The 27,164-nt window shown below is 45.3% G+C and overlaps 1 long non-coding RNA gene across 21 annotated transcripts in view; it reads right to left on the bottom strand.

Moving 5' to 3' along the window:
- Positions 1–1,612: 1,612 nt before the first annotated feature.
- Positions 1,613–27,164, bottom strand: part of LOC140643050 (uncharacterized) — a 114,362-nt gene continuing 88,810 nt past the window's right edge. For 18 of the 21 annotated variants that reach the window (XR_012039440.1, XR_012039446.1, XR_012039439.1 and 15 more), the window contains 3 exons: positions 16,378–16,497; positions 8,702–8,876; positions 1,613–7,620 (listed from right to left, as the gene is read on the bottom strand). This is a non-coding gene — a long non-coding RNA (uncharacterized lncRNA). Of the gene's footprint in view, positions 7,621–8,701; positions 8,877–12,048; positions 12,179–16,377; positions 16,498–27,164 lie in introns of all 21 variants that reach the window. The other 3 variants (XR_012039452.1, XR_012039438.1, XR_012039453.1) reach the window with 2 other exon arrangements.

The following is a 27,164-nucleotide window of genomic DNA, read 5'->3' as shown; positions in this document are numbered from 1 at the left end:
GGACCAGAGTCGAGTGAAAAAAATTGTGATGGCCTGTAAGGTGTCATGAAGAAATCCTCATTTAAGAGACAAAGAGGGAGTTTGACTTCTTCTTTGCCAATTTGAATGCCTTTAATGTCTTTTTGTTGTCTGATTGCTGAGGCTAGGACTTCCAGTACTATGTTGAATAGCAGTGGTGAGAGTGGACATCCCTGTCTTATTCCTGATCTTAGGGGAAAGGCTCCCAGTGCTTCCCCATTGAGAATGATATTTGCTGTGGGCTTTTCATAGATGGCTTTTAAGATGCTGAGGAATGTTCCCTCTATCCCTACACTCTGAAGAGTTTTGATCAGAAATGGATGCTGTATTTTGTCAAATGCTTTCTCTGCATCTAATGAGAGGATCATATGGTTCTTGGTTTTTCTCTTGCTGATATGATGAATCACATTGATTGTTTTACGGTGTTGAACCAGCCTTGTGTCCCGGGGATAAATCTTACTTGGTCATGGTGAATAATTTTCTTAATGTACTATTGGATCCTATTGGCAAGTATCTTGTTGAGAATTTTTGCATCCATGTTCATCAGGGATATTGGTCTGTAATTCTCCTTTTTGGTGGGGTCTTTGTCTGGTTTTGGAATTAAGGTGATGCTGGCCTCATAGAACGAATTGGGAAGTACTCCATCTCTTTCTATCTTTCCAAACAGCTTTAGGAGAATAGGTATGGTTTCTTCTCGAAACGTTTGATAGAATTCCCCTGGGAAGCCATCTGGCCCTGGACTTTTGTGTCTTGGGAGGTTTTTGATGACTGCTTCAATTTCCTCCCTGGTTATTGGCCTGTTCAGGTTTTCTATTTCTTCCTGTTCCAGTTTTGGTAGTTTGTGGCTTTCCAGGAATGCGTCCATTTCTTCTAGATTGCCTAATTTATTGGCGCATATCTGTTCATAATATGTTTTTAAAATCGCTTGTATTTCCTTGGTGTTGGTAGTGATCTCTCCTTTCTCATTCATGATTTTATTAATTTGGGGATTTACCCCAAAGATACAGATGCAATGAAACGCCGGGACACCTGCACCCCGATGTTTATAGCAGCAATGGCCACAATAGCCAAACTGTGGAAGGAGCCTTGGTGTCCATGGAAAGATGAATGGATAAAGAAGATGTGGTTTATGTATACAATGGAATATTACTCAGCCATTAGAAATGACAAATACCCACCATTTGCTTCAACGTGGATGGAACTGGAGGGTATTATGCTGAGTGAAGTAAGTCAATTGGAGAAGGACAAACATTATATGTTCTCATTCATTTGGGGAATATAAATAATAGTGAAAGGGAATATAAGGGAAGGGAGAAGAAATGTGTGGGAAATATCAGAAAGGGAGACAGAACATAAAGACTCCTAACTCTGGGAAACAAACTAGGGGTGGTAGAAGGGGAGTAGGGCGGGGGGTGGGAGTGAATGGGACGGGCACTGGGGGTTATTCTGTATGTTGGCAAATTGAACACCAATAAAAAATAAATTTTAAATAAATAAATAAATACAATATTAAAAAAAAAGAGAGAGAGAGACAAAGAGTCCCAGAAGGGGCAGCCCAAGATGTAGGAGGAAAATAGGAGATGTAGCCTTCAAATAGGTCCATGGCATTCTTTTTTTATTGAAGTAGAGCTGACATACAGTAATATATTAGTTTCGGGCATACAACATAGTGATTCGACAATTCTCAACATGACTCAGTGTTCACCATAATAAGTGCAGGCACTATCTGTCACCATACAACGTTATTATAATATTATTGCCTATATTCCCTATGGACTTTCCATCTCTGTGATTATCGATTTTATAACTGAAGTTCGTACCTCTTCATCACAAGCGTTATATCGAGTTGCCTTACCTGGAATGATAACAGCAATCCAGCAATCCACACCTCTCTCTCATGCCTGTTCATCCTTACAGCCTAATGACAGACATGGGCAACATGGTTGGTCAGGTTTTGGATGCAGACAGTAGGCCACAAGGCCAAAGAAACCAATTGCTCCATGGTTGACAAATCAACAACATTTGCCTTAATCTTATAAAATGAACAAATCAGTCACTGATTGTACAGTACCTCCTTGTAGATTTGTAAACCCATGTGTATTTGTTCCTGTACTCAAACTTTTCAGCACTCAATTTTTATTTAATATTCTAAACATTTAATATATATTATTCAATTGATTGGTAAACAGGGGCAGTTTGGATTCTATGAATAATTGCTTCAACCACTTACATTTTATATACAAACACAACTATATAAATTCATGAAAACAACCAGCCACAGAGGTAAAAGCATCTACATATGACCAACAAACTGGGCGCTGGTGTCCATTCATTTTGTTCAACTTTTTAATTGACTCTGATCACTGTAGTAAATCAATCATGAACTTTTCTTCCTTGATCACTGCACTGCCAAAATCAATTGTTGAACTCACTATGTTCTGAGAATGCTCATTGCAACTATAACCAAATCTTTTCGATCAACTGATTTTCTAAAACAGTACCTGACATCATTCCAGGCCAAACGTGTGATTCTCGAATTCTTAGATGAGTGAGAGACTGTGATTGAAAACCACTCTTAATGCAGCTTTAAGATAGACATAAGCCTGGTCATGATGATTTGTCTTCAAAACCAAAGTTCATGGATGACTGAATAGAACTGCATCACATACCATCTCACACCGGTCAGAATGGCTAAAATCAACAAGTCATGAAACAACAGATGTTGGCAAGGATGTGGAGAAAGAGAAACCCTCTTATACTGTTGGCGGGAATACAAACTGGTACAGCTGCGTTGGAAAATAGTATTAGGGTTCCTTAAAAAGTTAAAAATAGAGCTATTCTATGACCCAGCAATTGTACTACTAGGTATTTATCCAAAACATACAAATGTAGTGATTTGAAGGAGAACATATACCCCAATGTTTATAGCAGCAATGTCCACGATAGCTAAAATATGAAAGAGCACGGGAGCCCATTGACCGATGAATGGATAAAGAAGATGGGGTATATATAGACAATGAAATATTACTCAGCCATCAAAAAATGAAATATTACCACTTACAATAATGTGAGTGGAACTAGAGGGTATTATGCCAAGCGAAATAAGTCAATCAGAGAAACAATTATCATATGATTTCACTCATATGTGGGATTTAAAAAACAAAACAGATGAACACAGGGGAAGGGAGGGAAAAATAAAATAAGATGAAATCAGAGAAGGATACAAATCATGAGAGACCCTTGACTTTAGGAAACAAACAGGGTCACTGGAGGGATTGGGTTGGGGGATAGGGAAACTGGGTGATGGGCATTAAGGAGGGCATGTGAAATAATGAGCACTGAGTGGTATATGCAACTGTTGACACTGAAATCTACCTCTGAAACTGATAATAGACTGCATGTTAATTAACTGATTTTAAATAAAATAAAAAAGAAATTGCATCATAGCCCTCAGTGTCTTTACATCAGAGCTTACACTGTTGATTCTTACCACTTACTACATTTTCATAAAGCCTCCACTGTACCATCTGATTAAACAATACAATGCAAAAAAAAAAAAAAGCCACGTGACACCTGTCTACAAAACACCCAGACAGTGCTTTTTTTATATACACAATACCATTATAAACATCACACAAGCACTAATGACAGTCCCATTGAACGATGTGTTTGTGTATTCAAACATTCCCTTGGACTCCACCCTGTCACTCAAGTATGATGTAACAAGTCAAATGCAAATCCTGAAATGCTATGAAAAATGAAAACTATATAACGCATTTTCAAAGATTTATTTATTTAGTTTAGGGAAGAGTACATGAGTAGGGGGAGAGGCAGAAGGAGAGAATCCTCAAGCAGACTCCCTGCTGAGTGCAGAGCCAGATGAGGTGGGCTCTATCTCAAAACTCACAAGATCTCGATCTGAGCAAAAACCAAGAGTCAGTCACTTAACCATCTAAGCTACCCAGGTGGCCCTACACAGCATAATTTTTATGTTTAAAAACATCTTAATTTTTTGAGATCTTTAAAAGGCTTGGCACATTTTGGTTCTTAAAATCTTGAATAAATCATAAGGAAGCCAATCTAGAGTCCATCCCCTCCTTAATCTCATGAAAACACGGATCTTTGTCCTTGCCTTCACATCCTATACCAGGTAACCACCATCAGCAAAGGGAACCTGTGAGAAGCTGCCCTGAACCTCCAAACATCGTTTATTAAACACAGGATATGTGTCAGATACCATAGAAATATTACTGAAGATGATCTACCAACTGTAAAAATAAATGAGATTGGCATCATCATTGCCATGTTATAGTTTAGGGACTTGAGGATAAGTCAGGTAAAATCATAGACTGAGGTGCCACTAGATTTCACCTGCCAGAGCCCAAGAGCTGCCCACCAAAGCCTGACCCTGGAAAGGTGAGCTACCAAGAGAGGTTTTCCCATTTTCTTCCCTCAGGAAAATCTTACGCACTTTGCTTTTCATTCTTGTTGATAAAGATTTTATTTATTTATTTGTTTGTTTGTTTGCTTATTTATTTATTTATTTATTTATTTGAGAGTAAGAGAGCACAGAAGGAGAAAGAGAAGCAGACTCTCTGCAGAGCAGAGAGCCTGACATGGGGCTCCATCATGACCTGAAGGCAGAGGCTTGGGCAACTGAGCTATTCTTATGTCTGCACCCTTTCACTAAAGAGGTGTTTTAGTAATTGGTAACAACATTAACTCAATTGTTGAAAATTTTATAGGTAAAGTTTTGAGTGACCAACCAACAAAGAAAAATGAATTCCTGTGTTGGATAAACAACCCTTCTGATCTCAGTACTATCAGGCCAAATAACCAGACTGGCGATTTTTTCCCAAATGGATCTATAAATGTTTTGTTCAGAGAACTGATTTCCTGTTGAATCCATGTCCCCACAGCCTAAGAATCTCTCTTGGTTCTATGCAGAAAAGGATATCTTTTCCTTTAATTATGATACATAAGCCCTAAGGTCTACACATGATTTTAGGGTAAAAGCTACTTTTAAGGACAAAGAAGCTTTTTTCCTGCCAATCCAGCAGTAGGGTAAGTCAGCAGGTGGCTCCGCTCCTTGCAGAAATTAGAAGAGTTCAGTTCTTTCCATTGCATGTGTCCATCAACGCCCCAGGATATTGCTATCATCTGCATTTGAAGCTGGTCTTAGACTATTCTGTATTTCAGTGTCAACCAAAGGGAAAGGCAATGTGTTTGGACATAGGCCTTAAAATGTCTCCTATCCCTATTGCTCACATTTCATCGGTAAGAATTTCAACACATGCCTACCAGTGAGGTTTGGAAGACAGTCCCTAGCTGAGAGGCTACATGCCCAGCTACAACTAGATCATTACTTCAAAAGAATGGGGAAATAGATTTGGGGGTCAGCCAACCATCTTCACACTGGGATATGCCCACAATCCTTGGGTATGTGTCCAGTGGAAATGGAAGTCCACATGACACAAAAGAAACAGTGAGTGAAGGAAAAAAGAAGCCCTAATGAATGTACATAAACAATAAACAGAATACTATTTCATCCAGGTATAAGACTATGAACTTGATTTTTTCCATATATTTACTTCAATTCTGTTTTCCTTAGAACAATCTTTTGAGAACGAAAGGCCACAACACCTTTCCAAGCATATGGAAAAGGGAATCATCTAAGAAGAAGAAGAATGGATAACAAAAATATTGCCACATGACACGGAGGGTCAAGGACATACCCAGATGCCTCCAAATCTGAAAATGATGCTGAGTTGGAAATCAAAACAAAATCTAAGACTCTCCAAGCCCTAACATATGGGCCTTAGACACACATATGGTTTCCATCTCTAGCTGAAAGAGTTGGATCTAAATGGAGTTTCAAAGCACATATGCAGTTTCATAAATAGAATTAGGTAGATCAGGATACCTTCCAACCCAGAAGTTTAGCAATGTCCTTTGCACAACGAGAGATCTGCTGTTCTAAAATTTAGTCTTTGTTAAAATTTCCTGGCTGGTCCTGGATCCTCGTAAAGTTTGGTTTTTACATGTGTTGGGGAAGCTTTAAAGGTTTGCTTTGGGAGAAGGCTAATGAGAATCCCAGAATTTTCATTTTGGGGTAAAGGATATGAACTAAACCACCCACAGTTTGAACCTCTGAAGAGCAGACCTCAATACCAGAATTTGAGGGACTGACCTTTCAATAGAATGTATATCCCACCCAAAGGGCTTAACCAATGAGACAGCAATCAAAGTTAAAGCTAAGACTTTTTATGATCAAGCAGCATTTACAGAATCTAGAATTGTAGCTCTTTCAGATTCCACTGTCAAAACATAGTACTCAGCCTCCTCCAGGGACTGTAAACATAAAAATATAAATGAAAAATCCAAAATAATGAACCTAAAGTGAATAAAGGAGGCATGAGGATGTACCCTAAGGACCTAATTGTCACTATTTGCTTTAAATTTATAAAGCCACTGGCCAACTCCCAATCCTATCAAGGTAATGGAGACATTTGTAAGAGAAGTCCTTGTTGAGGGGTTGTGTGTATATGAAAATTTTATATCCTGCCTATTTCATTTTATAAGCTTTGCTCTAGTTATACATTGCTTCCCAAGAGGCCTCTGTTTGACTGGAAGAGGGTTCTAATGGTTTGCTTTTCAACTACTTTTGCGCGGGGATTGACTAATTTATTTGCCCAATATCACAATATAATTTCTTCAATTGCTATAATTCTAGAAAGAAAAAAGAAAAGGTAGAATGATGCTTATCCTTTTCATTGGTAAATTGACCCAAACTGCATAGTTTTAATAGATTTCTACCCAACCAGCACTATCTAAACATAATAGCAACTGAAATAATTAATTTAAATGTTCCATTTGAGGTCTTGTAAATTAACCATATCAGCTGTACAACTACCACATTTCTCAGAGAATGCCCAACCTTGCTCCTCTGCTTGACAGTAATTGACTGGATTAATTAATCCACTTTGTTAGGAAAAGGATGGATGTCAGCCAGTGTACAAGTCTTATGGTTATGTTACCAGAATTACCTTCAATATGAAATTAAGATAATGCTAATACTAGGTGATTAAGAGCTCTCTCAAACCAGTCTACAGAAGCATGGCGGAAGAGTGAATAAATACACGTTTGTTGGTGTATTTATTTGGTGGTGTTTTCTCCTCTGGAGCACATTTTTTAGGTCTTATAGGCTTTAATAATTAGAAGCATTTTAATCCACCCTCTAATCTAGAGTTGATGAAACCAAGTTTCAGTGAGGTGAAGTAACCTGCCCCAGTTTACAACAGCTCTGGACTCCTATTTCAGGGCTCCTCCCTCACGATGAAGCTTGCTACCAAACTTTTCCCAATATTCATCTTGAGGAAAACTAGTTATGAGAACCTGAGACCACACAATCAATGCTTGAATAACTAGAAAACTGATTTGGTTTCTAAATCAACCATTTGAAAAGCTGATAGAAAGAGAAGGGGAAGACATGACCATCACAAGATACTACAAAAAGAAGATCAAATTCTCGAGGACAACAGGTTCATGCACAGACTGTTGTTCTTCTGAGTCAGGTTCACAGGAATCCTCCTGGAAAGCATCCTGGAAAGAAAAAAATAGAAAAGTTTCACTTGCTCAGTCTCTCTTTTCTCAATAAGACAAGTAAACGTTGGCAACCCATCCACCTGGAGAACTTGAGAATTCACCATCAGATACAGGGTCACTGAACAGAGGGACAGAACCCAAAGTGCCTTGTTGAGTCAAGACAAACCTTTCTCTCTCTGAGAGGTATTAAACTCAAGAGACCCTTTTCCATATTCTAAGGTGAAACTGCAAAAGTTAGAAAGGAAGTGTTCAGTTAGACGGAACCTCTGGCTCTGTCTGGGAGTTAGAAGGAGATTTCCTCTTTAAGGAAGTATATCCTCTTATATCCTTGTGTTAGTTCAGTACCTCTTTCTGTAAAAAAGGGTTTTCTAGAAGCTGCACAGATAATACACATAAGTGGGATCGCTCATGTGCAATCCTCTCGCCAACAGTTTGGTGTCATCACTAGAAGGAAGGATTGCAGATGTTGCCAGCTTTGATTATATGTGGCTAGAGTGTCCCCATCCCCAGGAATAGCATCAGAGAATATAGGACAGAGAGTTAAACTTGGCTCATCATAGGGAGGCATGCACACCGTATGTAGGTTGAGCTGTCCCAGCCCTTGCCTTTCTCTGTGCTGGAGAAGATAATATGGACAGGGATTCACATACTATTTCTGCACAACAGAATGCATTTTTAAACAATTTCTACTACTAATTAACCCATTTATTCTTAACTGAGAGTCACCATTGAATAAATAAATATTCACTTTGTGCCGTATTAGGCACTATATTTGGCACTCTTTGGGCTTCCAGGAGCAGAACGTGTGAATTCTCTGCTACCTTAATCATCTTTAGGGTTGCCGTCCCCTCTCCCACCTCTCTAACCACTTATGCCACTTTGCCAGTATTAGCAACAGATTTTAGACTTGAACAGAATGGACGCAGAGTATCCTCCTGGGGTTTTCTAGTCTGGTGTGATACGCGTTTAATTGTTATGTTTGGTAATTACTAATGGAAGCAGAGCCTGGATTCTTGGCTGCTGTGTAAGGTGCAATGGCAGCATATGGATTGAGCACCACATTCTCCTTTTTACTAACCTGCAGGAGCACCATGTCAGACAGAATTGTTCCAGGACAGCATATCAATTAGGTAAGCAGAGGCTTGAGGGGGTTTTCGGGAACTATCCTGCCAAGTGCTTCTCTCCAATTCTTTGTTGCTGTTGCTATTTAGTAGCTGCCACCTTATCACCCGGCGTCTTTGAAATTATGGCCACTTAAGGAGGAAAAAAACCCAGAAATAATAAAGGATGCTGAAAATCCTTCCTTCTTCTAATCCCAAAACATCCCTTGACCATCAAAACTTTGGAATCTGTTAGACGTCCAGGAATAGGTCACTGGTAGAGCTGAGCACAATCTCTATAAATTCCACATTATCTGTATTTGACACATATTATGTCATGCTATGGTAACCAAGGCCAAAATAGCAGGAGCTCTTCTGTCTGTTGGTGTTTCTCTCAATACCTATCACTTGCAAGAAGTTTCTATGTTGTGCATGCCCAGTCCAAAGCAGGTGAGCAGCGCTCATCCATCTACTGTCTCAGGGATCCAGGCTCCTCTTACCTTTCTATGCTATTATTTCAACACATGGCTCACAGGGAAGAGTATGGAAAACTCTTAACTGCCTCAGACCAAAAATGTCATGTCTCTTCACTCAAAGGCCATGGGGCAATTCTAGCCTTTCCATGTGTTAGGAATGAAGGGAGATCAGATAAGGAAAGCACTAGTCATCTCTACCACTTCCACCAATGGCCAAACTCATACACCAGGGAGCAGATGTTTTCATGGCAACCATCTGCAAAATTGTTAGCAACTGCCACATCCAAAGACTGCAACAAGTCCCCCTGCATCAGGGACAACAAACTCAGTATAATCCCGAGACCCTGCCTTCAAGCCCACATGATGAGCCAAGGCTCTTTCATCACCAACATCCACGAGCGTCGTGTCATCTCTTTCTTACCTGAAGATATAGATTAATTCCTGCTGTATGGATCCAGCCACCAAAACATCAAGAGTAACAAGAGAAGGAACCTTTCATTCTCCAGAATCTCTTATAACATAAGGAATCAGTTTTTGTGAGGAAAACACTTTAATCAGTGGTTGGATATAAATTCACAAATGCTGGGGAATCGTGTGTTCGGCAGATAAAATTGAAGTGACTCCAGAGGTGGGAGAAAAAAAGGCAGGAGGGTGGTGCGAGAGAAGGCTTCACCCCAGAATAATATTTTCCTGGAAATCCTTCTAGTCTCCGATAAATCTACTAAACTCAGAAAAAAAAAAAATGGGTAAGAGTGACCTTTGATGAAAAACAATGATGTATTTAAATTGAACACCAATAAAAAATAAATTTGAAAAAAATAAATAAATAAAAATTTTTAAAAAATTAAAAAAAAAAGAAAAACAATGATGTAGGAAAAGTAGCGTCTGGGTATTGAAGCAAAGACTTAAGGGAGCAAGTACTAAGAAAAAGACAAAGAATAAGGATTCTAGTCCATTCTGACCAAACCCCAAAGGGTGAGAGCCCCACTGACAGCTGGTTCCAACAGGGATGTGACCTTAAGGTTCTCCTGTGCGGGAATATGGGCTGGTAAAGGCCTCCAGCTACACCGTAGGAAAGGAGAGGCAGCTGGAAGGAAGCAATTACCTCTTCTTTTTATTTAGTGTCCGTCTAGTGCCTTAACAATATGTCTCTTGAACACCTACAGCAAAAATACACCTGCATTCACCTCTTAGGGAACTTATCAAACTGCCTTCCATTCACTTGGGTATTTAGAATAGCTTCTTTCACCTCACTTCCACTCTTCATGTTTGCACACTGAGAACCAGGACCCAGAAAAATGTGCCTCCTCCTCTAGAACCAATAGAGTCCCTGGCCCGACCTGGAGATCAGACAGGATAGAGGAGAGGCCATGTGGCATAATTATGAGCACTGGGCTAGGCAGTACACAGTGCTAGTGTCTATCCTGGCTTTAAGGCCGCATCTCTATGAAGAGAACTTATCTCCTGGGGCTTTGCTGGGAAAAATGAGAAAAAAAAAACCCTAAAGCTGTGAGTTTAAGAGCTGATGTGTTGTAAGTGCCAGCTGCTATAATAGCAACTTGCCCTCTACTTATATGGAAGCAGAAAGACATGGTATGACCATGATACCAGCTCAGCTGGGCTGGAGGATTGCTGACAGGGAAAGAACTAGCACCAGAAACCCTACAAGTGACCTGGGAAAGGCCACAGCATAAGAAGGTCCACTTTGTCTTCATGAAAGACTCAGTGCTGTTGAGAAAACTTAGGCATCAGCTAAGTGGAAGGGAAGGCACAGGGCACATTCCAGAAGCCCTGAAATCACATGATTGGCAGAGATCACAAGCATTCCCCCCACCCCATGCCAGTGTGTTCTCCACTTCTTCCATAGCACTTCGTCTTTGCAGGGCACTGGCAAAAGGACAGAGCTAGCTAGGGGTGGCCGCATGACTATGGCCTGGGCAGGGATGTGTAGATGAAGGTACTGTGTAGATGAAGGTACTGTGTAGGAGCTTCTGGGAACCTTCCATATGATGACAGCAGGCATCTGTCCTTTTCCACATCCTCCCCATCCCTCTTTCTTGCTCCCTCCACTCTGCCTCCCCCACCCGCCTACCACCTAGGTCACTGGTGACCCTCCCACCCTACTCAGATGCAGATGTGTTAGACAGCTCTGGAGCGTTACCTTGGACCAAGAGATGTCCTTGGGAATGGAAGCCCACATGTAAGCACAAGAAAGAAGCAGCAAGAGATGGAGGATAGGCATCCTGGAGCCTAGTGTCTAGACAAGCAAAGCCATCATCACCCCAGAGGAGAGACACAAAAGAGTGGAGGGTAAGACTAGCAGAGTCTTGACCATCCAGGTCCAGATTTTCATGCAAAAGAAAAATAAACTCTATCTTGCTGAGGCTACAGTTACTCTGGATCCCATTTTATGCGATGGTAGTAACTTTCTCCACCTATGTGGCTACCGATGACATTTCCACGTAACCAGCCTAGGCTATTCATTATATTTCTTTCCATCGTCAGGGCTGTTAGCATTTACGACGCCATTAATCTTATTTTAACAGTATTATCATCTCACTCCCATTTAAAAGCGCTTCAAGATGAGGATGGAATGTCAGTCTGACTATTGTCCATCATGCCTGGACATTGTAACAGTTTTCATAGATTTAATTTAAAAAACAAACAAACAATGGAACAACAACAAAGCTTCAAAGCTTTGCAATATTTGCCTAGCGCTGGTCCAAGAAACATCTTCTGCAGCCATGGGAAGATATATGAAAGGTAATGATTACTCAAAAAAGGCTCCTGGGCTGCTTCTATGCAGAAGAGTCATCCCATATGTGAACTCCGCATCGTCTAAGACTCACCCAGTGTAAAATGGTATTCCTTCAGAGTGATTGCTGAATGCAGGCAGCACCCGCCCCGCACATTCAGATGGCTCCTCCACCCCAGACGCCAAGTCTTGGAGATAACCGTCTGCTGGCACAGTGGCTCGTGCTACCGACAGGAGCCAGAAGGGGAGAATGGCAGTGAGAAGCAGCTCCAGCCAGGTGGCACCTGGCACCCTGGCCGTTCCGCACGCCAGTATCCTCCACGACTGATGACAGGTCACCTGACAGGGTCAAGCCACCACCCCACCTCCTATGACTACCACCAGTGGCCACACAGAGTTTGGCCATGGGGTTCCAACTCATCTGTTATTCAGTTGGCAGGGATTCCTTTTTAACACCTGTGTATTTATGCTGTTTTATCCTTTTATGAACACCATCAGGTATTATTCCATTTCATCTTCTTAACAAATTGTGCAAAGTAGGTATGGGCAGTCTTGTTCTTGGTAGCTCAAATTGAGGAAATGAGGTCCTGAGAGCTGCCAACCACACCTCTATGACTGAAGCACCTGCCAAGTAGTAGGGAGATTCGGGCTGAGACTGGCCCAGGGCGGGGAAGAGGGGGCGCTGGGGATCTAGGAGGGTGGGCTCAGAAGACTGCCATGAATACATACAGGGAGGAGGCCAGAGGAAGACTTCCCCAGGCTCCTCCCTCCACTCTGCCTCCCCCACCCGCCTACCACCTAGGTCACTGGTGACCCTCCCACCCTACTCAGAGTCTCTCCCTAGCAGGATAGGAGTTCCCAGCAGGCAACCACTCAACCTTATACAAGACAGAAATCCCTGGGCCTGACACATCAGCCCCTGTGTGAGCCCAGAAATGACTCGAGAATCAAGTGGTATCTTTCTTACTTCCACAGTTTGACCACTTTTTCATTAGAGATGGGAAACAGATGCATTTTGTGGTTGTTGGTCTTTTACTACAGTCCGAATGCTAAATGCCAAATACTGCCCAAAGCGCAGGAGGCTGCTCTGTCTGCCTTTTACAGAGTAAGGGGACATCTGAACTGAAATACAAAGTGTGTCGTTGAGAACTAATGAGTAAAGGGGGGGGCCTGGCTTGAAAAATAAGTCAAGATTTTAATGCTCTCGAGCACAAGCCTTTCCATCAAGCAATACGATGTGCTGTGCGGGTTAATGGGCTTAATAGATGGATGGGCAGCTCTCGGATTGATTGGGGGACTGTCTGAACACCGTGGAAGGAAGGGCCTGGACACCCGGGGCATCCTAGTTGTTCTTTACACACGGACGTAAATGAGCAATGTGCTCATCGAGCTGCATGCTTTCTGTTGTGCTTTCACCACCAAAGAGCTGGGGGTAGGCTGTGATGGAACTAACACAGCAGAGTGACCTGTGACGGGGGTTAACCTGCCGGGGCAGAGGCCACCGGAAATCAGCATCCTGGCTTCACACACTCCCCGCAGAAGGGAAGCGTGCAAGGGGGCTCCGAGGCAGCCAAATGAAACAGCACCACTATATCTAGACAGTGTTTTCTTTTCTAGAAACTAGAAAGGTCTTAGAGACAGATGGACTTTTGGTTTCCGAAAACTGTAAAACAGGGAGATGAGATGCAATATGCACAGAGAATTGATGTCAGTTGTATTTATGCTTTTTTTTCCTTGCCAGAAAAATAGTAGACTCTGTTTTATTATGTGATGAAGTTCTGTGCTCTGTTTTCTCTAAAGCCTAATAATACTTTTGGTGGCAAAATAGAAAAATCTGGACTTTCCTTCTTTTTCTTGAGAATTGATCAGAACTCATTTACGAACAGGCCTTAATTTCTCATGAAGTTAAAAATCATCAGTTGAATGCCTACCATGTGCCAGGTGTTTGCATACCTTTGGCATTTAATTCTTTTTCACAATATCCCCTCCGAGGTAGGTTGCTTTGGAACCACCCTGCAAATGATGAAACTAAGGTTGGGGAAAATGAAATAATTTTTCCAACATCACGCAACTAATAAGTATTAGAACCAGAATTCAAAAATCCAGAGGACAAACTTCAGGTTTTGAACTCAGAGAACTGAGGTTGTTTTGACATGTGTGCTCTGACTACCCCACATTGGTATGGGTAAGAATTTTGCTTAGGGTAAAGGTAACCCCATAATAAACTGTTTATTCTTGATGGTTGATTCTATGCCAACCATTTTATTTGCATTGTTTGAGACGGTCAGGGTTAATTCCTTAATACACTATCTTCCTCATAGTCCACACTTCATACATGTGGTTGGTGTCGCTTCATGCATTCCCATTAACTCCCCTGACACCAATATATTTCTATCCCCATTGTAGAGGTAAAGAAAGTAAGACATGGACAGATGACCTAACTTATTCAACGTCTCACAAAAATAAGCAGATAGTGCCAAAACCAGTGGAGACATCTCAGATTCTCTTGACTTCTAAAACCCATGTCTCTCCATGACTTCTCATAGATCCCATCCATAATTCAAGATAGAGGAGACCTTGAGACTCAGCATTCCAAACTCCTTTATTTACTTATTAAAAAAATAAAGCTCCCATGAGGGGGAGTTGGCCAAGGTCAGAGGTAGGCAGAGAGGGGGAGCCCGACAGGAGATTTCCCCCGATTAACCGAATATCCAGGTGTACCGCTGCAAAGAAGCGGGGCCCATACATCAGCACCAGGGGCTCAAAAGGAATACGTACTATTTCATTTCGAAAACTACACAAGGATTCAGGGTAAGAAGATTTGGATAAAAAAGGAATGGACCTTTTACGTGAAATATGAGCTCAGAAATGCTCACAAGTGACCAATGTTACTAAATAATTAATCAAGAGCAGGCAGGAGGCGGTTTGAAATGTAAATGGATGGATGAAGGTGTGATGCTGTCATCCAGGGGAGGGTAATGTGACCGGAATTGTGAACCAGCCTCACCTGCCCCCACTAAGGGCACAGCCACAGACGAAGGGAGGCTATCAGACCAGACCACCCCAGAACCCTGAATTCCTGACTCTGACCTGCTGTTCACTTTCATGTCTTGTCCCCAAAGAGATGTTAAAAAATGATGAAGAACCAGCTAGGCACGAGGGAGGGGAAGAAGAAGCCATCTAAAGAAATGTTCCCTGACAAGGCTGCAGGCGACACACTTGAGAACACCTTTATTTTCCCTATGTCTTCCTGCTTCTTGAAAAACAACGCACCTTTTGTCTCTCCTCCCCACCCCCCTTCTCCCCAAATTCTCTAGAGCTCTTCCTGCAAGTGGTTCAGGAGACTCAAAGACAGACAACAGCTGCAAGCAAAAGAACAAAAAAGATTGACAATGAGGGAAGAGGCAGACAGAGAAACTCCTTTACCTTATCACACCAGATAAAAAACAAACTAACAAAGTCTGCAGAAGACAGAATGTCTCTCCTCTAACTAAACACTGATCAAAAAATCTCTATTCTAGAAAAATGTGACAGCTTGGCATTTGTGTTGCAGCATCTTAGATTGGAAAGACACATCCACGCTGGCACAGCCCTGGTACACAGTAGGCGCTAAATGTATGCTAGTTCTTTTTTTCGTCTCTCTCTTTCCTTGTCTAATAGGTGTTCCCACAGAGGCAAGATGCCCCTCGGCCCATGAAGCCCTCTAGGCCTCAGTTTACTCCTCTGGAACAGTGGAGACGATCCCGGTGCCTCTCTCAAAGGGTGAAAGGCTAGCTCACGCCTGCGCTCACGTGAGCTCCCCCAGGGGTGGTGGTTCTGATTCCAGATTGAAGGCACAGCATGTGCAAGGCTGTGAGGAAGAGCGTGGCTGGCCTGGGGGAGCCACCAATCCTTCTGGGTGGCAGAAGCACCAGGTCCAAGGTTGGGGGTGGGAGAGGCAGCTGGCAAGGCAGGTGCAAACTAGAAGCCAGAGCATGGCTGTCTGGGGTGCTGCTGTGAGCCAGGGGAGCTGCCCCGGCTCTAGGATGGGGGTGCAGCCAGACAGTGGGAAGCCTGGGGAGGCCCTGAACTAGTTGTTGGATGGGAGTGGAGAGAGAACAGGGAAGTTGTCAAGGACACATTAAGTACAGCCTTCCCAATGTGACCCTATTACCACCCCTGGGGCCTAGGGGTGGGTGGCAGAGAGGCAGGGGTGCTGAGCTGCCAGATGGTTGGGGGGCCAAATCCGAGGAGCAAGTTTTGAGCAGTCCTGAGGCTGCTGCGCCTTGAGGTGTCACGGTTACTTGCGGCTTCTCTTCCCAGACACCGACAGCTGTTTCCTTGCCTCTCCCTCCCCTTCCCCTGGCACCTTCCCTCCCCCTCTTCTCCTCCTCCCTCCCTCCACCGCACTCCCCCTTTCTCTCTTTCTTTTTATCATTCTTACCTTCTGTCCTTTACAGCAAAAGCAGAAGCGGTCCCCTGTCCCCCAAGAAATTTGCACCCACATTGTGGGCCTCTCCAAACATCTTCCGGGGTTCCTCTCGTTTCTGTGTGTTGCTGGTGGCTGCGATAGTAAAGGGCAGTGTCAAGAGTGGAAAGGAGAGCCAAGAAGAGGCAAGAAGGTCTTGTTTTGTCCCCGTGTCTCCCACCGTTGTCCCAGTGCCCTCTCTTCACTCCCCCCCCCCACCTTGCTTCTAGTGTGGTCCAACTGGAAGCCAACCGGCTACCTGGCTGTTCCTGGCTCCTCTATCAATAGAATCTCATCAAAATACCTAAAGTAACCCATAATGGAAATAAAAATAGAGCAGAGCCAAGCACTGAGGCTTCTCCTCTTACACAGAACAAGCTGCTGTGGCACATACATTTTTCCAAATTTAAAAACCTAGTTCCTGATGCCGTAAGTTTCAGGGAGACAATATCACACAAACCCTTAAGTTCATGGACATTTTCATTCCAAGAATTTATTATTTATGACATGTCTTTCCATGGGAAGACCCCTAGTTCATATTTTCAAAGTTTATTGGCAAGACTTCTAAAACTCCATAACTTAAGAATTCCCTATTTTCCTATACAACATATGTATGGAAATGGTATCAGCTAGGACATATTATTTTTGAGAAATTGAAAGTTATTTTATATTTAATCTGGGAAATATTTTCCAGAGGGGAGAATGTAATCCTAAAGGTAGAACTCTGAGCTTTCTGGGGTGTGCATGTGTGTGTGTGTATGTTCATTTCTCCAAGAACTGTGGATTTACACACAGAAGATTGTAACCAGCTGCTCCTCATCCCCATCTAGTAGGGAGTGAGGAACTAGTGGCTTGAACGTGAGTGAGAAGAATTTTAGTTCAAAGGCAGAAAGGAGGTCCTGACAATGAGGATTGTTAGGACATTAGGGGTGGTTTGCCAAAGAGGGCTGTACCATCCTTCCCTGGAGGGCTTTACCATTTCTGTAGCTTCTCATCTCTGTGGGCGGGCTTAGGCTTGCCATCCTCCCAAAGGAGTCAGCTTAAGAGGAAAGCAATAAGACAATCCCCCAAGATCCCTCATCCCACGCATCTTCCCCAGGACCACCTCAATGTCCTCATGAGAGGGATGTTAGAGAGACTGTCCTCAAAGGCTAAAAGCCAGCTCAGCCACTTGCCTGTTGTGGGATATTAGGAGAGTCACTTACTCACACTGTGTCAACGTTTCAGTCACCCAATAAACATGACAATTGCCATCCCTCCCTCCTAGGCTTACAGTAAAGGTAAAAGTAAGTGTGAAGATGCCTCTCAGGGTGGAGCTTCCTACGAATGTTGGCCCTCACTAGATGCTACATGAAACACAGAGACTGAAGGTCAAGATCCTGTGGAGGCGCTAATAATAAAGTTTCCAGGTCTTTGTGTCTCAATTGCAGCTTTTACTTCATATAGGAAATGCATTAAATTGGACAAATAAGCAGTGGAAAGGCCAGAGCAGCACACAAGCCCATCGTGAGTGACCATGAGTCATGACAATTTCCTTCAGCCCAACTCTTATTAAGAAAGGCCATGGCATCCATTTGAGCAGTGATCCTCAGTTAGCTACAGACTCGGTGTCTGTCATTCTGTTATACAGAGGCCCAAAGACCCCAAGTGTCATTCACCCCAACCACATCAATGAGCTTCACTTGACCAGCCATGTGGCTGGAATTGCGCAGTAGCATTTCCTCAGGGAGAAAGCCCAACAGACTCATCATGGTCTTCAAGCCCAGAAAAGGTGGGACAGAGTGATCTCCTGGCTTACGTGGCAAATTCCAATGCAACAGCCTCTCAAAATCTAAATTCAGATAAGGCTAATCCAGCAACCTGGACCTCACAAGTGAACATCACCACCAATTCCCCTTTTAAACGCTTTTCAGATTCCTTCCCAGTCACCTCTCAGTAAACTGAATGCCACACACAGTGAGAACAAGATCTGGCTGTCTCTCGTCATCTGTGGCTTTCCTTTGAATTTGACTTGATAACATCAGGTCCAGATTATTAACCTACAGTTGTCAGAAATGGTAGAAGGTGGCAGGGGTTTGTTCTCTAACAATATTTTCCGTATATAATCTTAGAGCTAAGATTGTATCTAGAAGAGATACAGAGGAGAGAGGGTGCAGAAACCTGTTGCTGCCCTTCTGGGGATGGAACCCAGGAAGAAGCTGGTCTGGGTCGCTTCAATTGACCATCATGGTCCCCACCACTAGAGTCTTCCGGTCCCATGAGGCCCAGGACCCTGAGATGACAAAGAACCTTTTCCCATTGACAGGAGGCACAAGACACACCTCCATGCTGGGTGGAGGAAGCAGCCCTCGCAATACTTCCTATACCATGTACAGGCTTTGGTTTCTAGAATCCACAACCTACCAACTTCCACAAAACCTGGTGGCCATTTGAAGTGACCTTTCTTCATAGGTAGCTCTTTTTATTCCTGAGCTTTTTGCATGAAATACAATGCAGACGCATGTATGGTCTGCATATTTTTATGGATTACAAATATAAACACACATATATAGAATACTTTTTGGAATCTATGAATATGTCCAAGCTTCAAACACTCCTTTACTGTTGCCCTATTCATGAAGGACTTGGTGACTGCTCTGCTGGGGGAAGGGATGGCAGGCAAAGGGAGAGAAACCTTGGCTAAAAGTAGTAAGAAATGCAGAATCTAAACATTTTCGTGTTTTAAAGACATTTTTGTGCACTAAGAACTGGTGAAGGGGGAGGGCAGACAGGAGGATTTTAGAGAAGAACGATCTCTCACTCAGTAAGTATCAAGGAATAAACAAAGCAGAGATGGGTAAGCACCAAAGTCCAACCCCAGAGCAGGAACTCAAAGCAGAGATCCATGGTGGGCTTCTAGTTTCTAGAGAAGGGGAGGATGTGGAGGGGATTTATCACTTGGCTGAGGATTTAAGGGCATCCCAAGGAGTATGACACCACAGCGAAGGAGGACTAGCAACATAATTTCTAAGCAGGATTTCCTCCTCCACTAACTACCTATCAAATAGTGAAAAGGGAACATCTTGCTTGACCCTTCCTTAAGGATGTGTAAGAACAGGAGAGAAGTCTGTGCCTCTGACTCATTCCTGGGGCACTAGCTGCATGCACATGGCCTCAGATGTCACAGCTCTAGGGTGAGCTTCTTCTAGAGCTCATCCTGGGCCCCAGGCTGCCAGGGTCAGCCCCAGCTGGAAGGCCAGCTCACCTCCGAAGGAGTGTGTGTTCCAAAGGATTCAACCTGAAATTATTAGACGAAGAGTTGTCTTGCTAAAGCTTGAGGACTGTGTGGGCTCGTCACTGTCTTAGAGAAAAGATATTCCAGGTGCATGGAGTATGCCCACTTGAATGCAAGAAGAGGGTTCATTTGATTTACAAATAGCCCAGGAAGTTAGCACTAGCCGCTCCCTCTACCCAGTACTCCTTCCTTGAGCTTCTCCCAAACTCCTATTCCTCTGCTGAAGTGCCCAACAAGAGCGGAAGATAAAATCATTGAAAATCAAGAAATATGGAAGAGGCAATGGACTGTAATATAATGAATTCTGTTCTCAGAATCCCAAGATCAGAGTTCAAAAACCATCTCCCAGGGCATCTGGGTGGCTCAGTCGGTTAAGAGCCTGACACTTGATTTCGCCTCAGGTCATGATCTCTAGGTAACGAGATGGAGCCCCACTTTGGGCTCTGTGCTTGGCCTGGAATCTGCTTAAGATTCTCTCGCTCTTTCTCCCTCTGCCCCTGCCCCCACCCTTGCTCTGAGCACTCACGCTTGCTCGCTTGCTCGCTAACGCTCTCTCGCCCTCTCTAAAAAAAAAAAAAAAAAAAAAAAAAACTTTCCAGCCATGACTAGCTGTGTGATGTAACTGGGAACCAGTTATTTAACCTCTCTGAATTCCAGTTGCCCCTGCCTAGACCACAGAGACTCTCAAACCCAGGCAGGCATGGGGGAACCTGCCTCCCAGCAGTGGAAAATCCATGCGTAACCTTTGACTCCCCAAAATCTTAGCTACTGACGGCCTACTGCTGACGGGAAGCCTTCCTGATTACCTACACGGTGGACTGACACATATTTTGTGTATCATACATATTATATACTGCGGTCTTACAATAATACCTCTTCCTTAATTTTTTTTTTCTGTATTTCTAGGCTATGTAGTTGTCTATGACTTTTTTCAAACTGCTGGAAATCTCCAAAAAACTTCCAATACATTTATTGAAAGCAATCCACACGTCAGTTCAATTTTGTGTTAGTCAAGGGTCCGCTGGACTCCCTGCCCTCATAGGACTTCGTGGCGGGGCTTACATGAGGTGAGGACGCACTTGACCCCCGGGCCCAGGCCCTGCCCCCACATGAGGTGCTCCTGGAGGCGCATCTACTGAAGCCACAGCGCTCATCTCGGAAATCAGCAGGTTAGACCCCTAAAGAGTCGGCCCCGGTCTGTGGAAGAGCAGGCAATATCCTCATCTCTTCTTTGAGGCCACACTCTTTGCATTTCCCCAGGAACATGTTTTTTGTGGGAGAACCTGGAGCTGCTCCCCTGAAAACAGCTCCTTGGGGCCTCTGAAGCCAAGGCCGAGGGAAGCGCTACCAGAAGGCAGAGCAGCTGTGGCTTCAAAGTGGGAGGATGAGCCCCTGGTTCTCAAATCACAACCTGCTGCCTGCCTGGAATTCTCTCGCTAGAGAGTAAACCCCTCAGGCCGCGGTGGTCGGAGGAGGACAGGACGAGAACACCACGCTCCCGTCCTGACCAGAGCCCAGAGGGGACAGACCCCGCCGCTTGGAGCATCGCGCTGTCCTGTGCCCGACGCAGAGCCCGGCACCCGGAGGCGCCCCCAGGGCGCAGAGGAATGTGTGTGGCCCAGAAGAACCAGGCTGGTGGCACCTGCGAGCCCCGGGCACCGAGGCAAGCAGCAGGTGCAGTGGGGGCGCCGCATGGGGCTGAGGGCGAGCCCCGCAGTCTGAATGGAGCACCTGCTGCTGAGCCCTCCATCCCCTGCCTCAGTTCAGCCCCAAACCACGCAGTGCCCATTCTCTGCCCTGCAGATTGCTCCCTGTTCGCACCCATCTGGGTGCCCCGTGCGGGAGCGAGTGGTTGTTGAGAGCTCGTCAGCCTTGGGAAGCTGGGAATGTGCTGGAACAGGCAGTCGGGAACTGCCTGACCAGGGACTTTCTGGACTGGGGGTAAGCCAAGTGCTCACACATACTTGTGCACCATTAGGGGGCGGCTCCTGTTCTGGATGAGGGGGTGGCCTCCTCCCCACGCCCTCTCCACTCCATGTCCTCCCTGCTGTAGTCTCAATCTTGGGGTCCTGGCCCTCAGCCTCATCACCAGAATCTCCCCCAAGCCCCCCCTGTCTCTCTTTCCACACATCTCTCTTTCTGTTTATCTCTCTCTGTCTCTGTCTCTGTCTCTGTCTCTCTCTTGGTACCCCCCGCCCCTATCCACCTCCTCCCATCATCCCCTCTCCCTCCCTCTCTCCTTGTCTCTCGCTCTGTCTCTCTCCCTCCATTTCTCTACCTCTCTATATCTCTGTGTCTCTCTGTGTGCATCTGTCTCTGTGTCTCTCATTTTCTCCTGCCTCTCCCTCCCCTCTCCCCCTCTCTGTCTCTCTCCCTGGTCCCTCCTATTTCACTTTCCAAGTGTGTCCCTATTTGGGTCCAACCCCACCCACCAGGACAGGCCTTCACAACACCTTGTCCAGCTGCCTTGCACCCTCCATACGGGTCTTCTGATCACAGCTCAGCCCCCTCCACCTCTCCTCCTCCTAACTCATGTACCAAAATGTCTCCAAAGTGTTCCTTCTGAGAACAAACCCAAGAGCATTTTCCCCCTGCTGTGAACTCAGCCATAGAGAGTCCCACCGCCCCCAGGGCCGCCTCTCCAGGCCCGGCTTCCACCCCCCCACCCCATTACAGGGCCCTACCACTGTCCGAGCGCTCACAACCACCAGGGTCTCACGAAGCTCCTTCCATAAAACTCCCCAGCGAAGCCTCAGCACATCGGCAGGCAGGGGGCCCTGCCATAGCTGTCTCATGAGTGAGAAAGCCAAGATTTGGACGTCTCTCTCATGTGTAGACAGCTAGGAAGTAGCAGAGCAGGGGTCTCTACCCGATGGGCAGGTCCCAGGGGCACTGCCCTCCTCACCTGTCCTCAGCAGGTGGGGTCACTCAGAAGGTCTAAGTCCCTCCCAGGCCCCCAGAACCAAGGGGAAGGGGCTCATCAAGGCATCCTCACACCTGAGGCTTTCTTAGGAGTAGCTGTCCTTCTCACAAGACTGGATGTCCTGAAGATAAAGATCATTTTGCGTCCCCAGTGCTGAGCAAGAGCTGGGGACTCTCGGAGGCTTAACTGAATCAAGCAATGGTCAGATCAATGAATGAGTGGATTTATGAATGTCTTGCTTGCACGTGGTCACATTTCTCTGTCTCTCCCATAACAAAATTCAATTTATGTGCCTGGCCACGTTAGAAATTTTGGCAGTGAGTTTACTGGTTATGGAACATCATCAGAACGAGTCTAGACGCCCATCATTTAAGGACAGGATCACCGTTACAATAGCAGAGTGCGTTTTCATCATTGTTGTTGGCCATTGTTGTTTCCTGTGGAATGCCACCGTGCCTGAATTTTAAGCAGATGGGTCTGGGCTCCATTCATAATGTCCCTGATTTAGGAAAAATCGTTTTCACAGACGGGGACAGTACACCTGCCAACTGCCAGAGCCCAACAGCAGCTTTGGTCTTGGCACACGTGGATGCGATTTTACTTCACTGGTGATGTCTCCACGAGCTGCTTATGCTCTTGGTCCCGATGACAACAGGGCAGAGGATGAAGCCGGGGCTCACCCTTCTTGGGGCGGGGGGCCACTGAGATTCCTGGGCATCGTACCAACTCAGCCATATGTCACCACAGAAAGTAACTGCTTTTTCCATATATGATCATAACTAATGTTGCAAAGCCTGTTTTGCCTGGATCCTTTTACAGGACCTATGCAAAATATGCTGTGAGCTTTCACTCCAGATTTCTTCCCTAGAATGAATGGCTCTGCACACACACGGAAACAGGCTCTTATTCCGTTCATCAGGAGTGATAATTATTCCATAGGCTAATTCCCCGAGTGTTAGTTCTGTGGGGTGAGGTTCTGGCTCATAAACAGGAGCCGATGGAAACAGGGATCCTAATGGCCAAATACATCCTAATGTTCTCCTTTTAATTCTTTCGGTTTTTTTCCCCCCTGTCTTTACCTTTTAGAAAATGTTAATGTATTCCTGATGAATTCAGTGTGAAAAAAAATATGTTTATCAGCTTGGGTTTCAAATTTTTATTCATAATAAGAATATAGTAGCACCACCAACACTTTCCAAAGTCAGTCCTGGCAACTCTGCCAGCTTTTCAGGGCATCCTAAACGAGATGACCGCCCGGAAGAGTCACAAGTCAGGAATTCCGATGCCAAGATGATACGCAAGTGTATCTTAATCAGGTATGGGCGCTTTGTTCTTGCCAGGCATGGAGTCAAGGAAAGCGTGCTCTGGTGGCAGATAACCCTGCAAGATGTCATTTGGTAATTACGTAAGTTGTGCCTTTAGCCAGGGCCAAATGGATGATAAGGTTGTCACTGTTAACAGGTGCTAGCTATTTGGAGCAAACCATACTTCTGCTTGTGCAATCCAGCCACTGAATTTCCTGCTCACATTTCTTACTCACTCCCGTCTATCAACCGCAGTGAAGGAAGGTGAGCTCTGCGGCCCGGTCAGCCTTTGATCCTCAGAACCTCAATATCCATCAGGCCCTTGGTTTGGTCAGAAGGCCGAGCCCCAGCCACCTGCCCCCCAGCCAGGCTGGCACTGTATTTTACACGGAGCCCACCTGAGCAGCTGAACCTGCTCCATAAATGAATGCACGCAGAAGCCCGCAGCTTCCAGGGCTGCATCCAGAGCCACAGCTGGGTGCTTTAGTTTGTTGTGAAAAGCATTCCAGCATGACACAGCTCCTCTCAGTACAAAGAAGTGCTGGAGCACCAGAGAGACAAATAAAATAAAATAATAATAATGCCCCTGAAAGCACTGAGCAGCCCGGCCCTGGTCTGCTCCCCTCCACGGTAAACAGACCGTGCGGGAACTACCGGCCCCAGGACGCGGGTCCTGGCCACAGGGGCGCCTCCACCGCCTCCCGGGCGTCTGGAGCAAACAGTGCCACTTGCTCTGTGGTCAGATCAGGGACAGCCAGTCCTCCCGTTGTTTGATTTCTAAACTTGCCTCCACCTCCCCGAGGCCTCTGAGAGCTCAGGGCTTGCAAATCAACACAACATTTAATTAACTGCACATTAAAGTTTCCATCTTTCAAGGAAGGGAATTAGGGACAGTACACTTTCTGAAGCATTCATTAATGAAAATATAAATTCTAAAGCCTCCCGAGTTCCGGGTGGTCCCCCCCCCCACCCTAGGTGGCTGCCCACCCGAATTCTCAGGGCTGGGCCAGTTCCTTGGAGTAAGCTGCAGTGTCCAAGGTCCCCTTCCAGGCAAGCACTGTTAACCCTCGGAGCTCCAGGCTTGGCTTTGACTCACCCCAGAGGCCTCAGAATTGTCCTCAAGAGTTTTCAGGAAATACTCCAAAATGTTGCTATTGGTACTGAGTTGTGAGTGCTTTCTTATCAAAATGAAAGGTGTGTAGAAAGCACTGTTTAAGAGAGGCAAGAGGCATGAATAATACAATTAAATACTGTCTGCTGCCCACGGAATGAGTGTGAGCTACTGTCACTCCCCGAGGACGACAGAGACACATGGACCACCAGAGAGGAGGGACATAGCACAACCAGCCTGACTTTAGGGAGATGAGACAGAAACACAACGAGACAGACCAGAAGATAGATATCTAGGACAACTTCCCCCCAACAGGCTGGACCCTCCACGACACCAAAATCACCTGATGGTTCAGGCTGAGGCCACACACACACACACACACACTGACCAGAAACCACAGTGAGTGAGAAGTGCATTGTTCAGGAGTCGGGGATGCTGGCCCCGTTTCTACCACGAGCCCCGGGCCACAAGCCCCCCCTGCTTCTCCTCTTACCCTTCTCAGCTGCAGAACAACGCAACTCACACCTCGCGCAAGATCACCGGCCGCACTTCCTACCAGAATTCATCGCCACGTCTCTCTAAAAGGGGATGGTCTTGCAATGCCTCGTTTTTGTTACTTCCCAGAATATACGTCTCCTCCCGATGTTATGAAGTCTTTGAGAAAAAAAGGAGTGGATCTTATTTAATTTTCAACTACGCATTCTGCATATTTATTTGGTTTTGCTCGTTCTATGCGCACCTACTTCTATGACACGCCCAGGACTGCGCTAGCGCCGGGATATACACGCTGACTTTGCCCTTCTAGAGGAGGCAAACAAATAAGTAAACAGGTAAATGAACTAATCGTAAATTATAATTAGCGTTAGGCAGGGAAAATAACCAGGAAGGGCCTAAGATCGCAAATGACGGAGAAGAGCAACTTCGGAGTGGGTGTTTAAGGACGGCTTCTGTGGAGGGGACGTTGGAGGTAAGCCGCGGAAGGAAGGGCAGAGGAGGCTGTGCAGCCAGGCTTCGCGATTTGTTGGCCAATGTGTATAAATCAGACCTAATAAATTCAAATTCGAAGAACATCTAGTCAAGGGGCACCTGGGTGGCTCAGTGGTTGGGCGTCTGGCCTTTGGTTCAGGTCGTGATCCCGGGGTCCTGGGATCGAGTCCCACATTGGGCTCCCCGCAGGGAGCCTACTTCTCCCTCTGCCTGTGTCTCTGCCTCTCTCTGTGTGTCTCATGAATAAATAAAACAAAAATCTTTAAAAAGAAAATCTAGTCAAAATATACTTTTGGAGAGACAAAGCAACCAGAGTGTGAGTTCTTCACTCTCCAGAAGGAGGTAGAGCGCAGTACAGCCAAGGGGCTCCTTTTCACTCACGGGCTCCCCTAAGCCAGCAAAATACACTCCAGACTCCACGCTTGCCTACCCTCTGCCTTGTCCTATACTTCCTATTCCAGGCCCCTGGGCAGCACTGGCACAATGACCAATACACCAGAGAATTCTAGTTTCTGATCCACAATTACTTTAATCGCGTCATTTCTCTCTGGTCTTTGGGTTTTCTCACCGGTGTGACATCACACATAGGACGGCGTGTTAATTCCTTACATTTTGTTCCTGGGACGTCACCTGTGACATCTACTAGCAGAAGGGGAGAGAGGCGGACATGGTCATCGTACCCCACAGTAGGCGCGGCAGGTTCTGGATCACTTAAGTGTGTCCCACCTCGGGATGCCAGAGTGAACTGGACTCTTGCAGACACTCGGCCACTTGGCTCTCACAGTGCCATCACCAAGCCCCACTCTTCTCTCCCTGTTTCATGGTCCTGGGTCTGGGACACATTCTCCTTCTCCCCTTAGGCTCTCTCTGTCTAAAGATGACCTTAGGTGGAGATTCCGAGATAAGAAATACCTTGTGGGGTAGGTTTTTCCTACCAGACCTTGACTTATAGACTCACCCCACTCTCCTATTACTTCACCAAGAATTACTGCCCATGTGCCCAGAGGTACCTGTAATGTGTGCCCAGAGGTGGAGGAGGAGAGGCGAAAACATCTGTTCTCTGTTACCTGATGTCCACAGGCAACGTCTGGCTACAAGATGTACCCACCCACCCCTTGAAATTGTCCCATCCATTGGCTGCCTTCCCCTACCTTTCTTCCCTCT

The sequence above is a fragment of the Canis lupus genome, chromosome 11 (genome assembly GCF_048164855.1).
Source record: "Canis lupus baileyi chromosome 11, mCanLup2.hap1, whole genome shotgun sequence".
NCBI classification, from domain to species: domain Eukaryota; kingdom Metazoa; phylum Chordata; class Mammalia; order Carnivora; family Canidae; genus Canis; species Canis lupus.
Note: the sequence above shows the minus strand (reverse complement) of the source record. Positions and strands in the feature narration are given on the sequence as shown.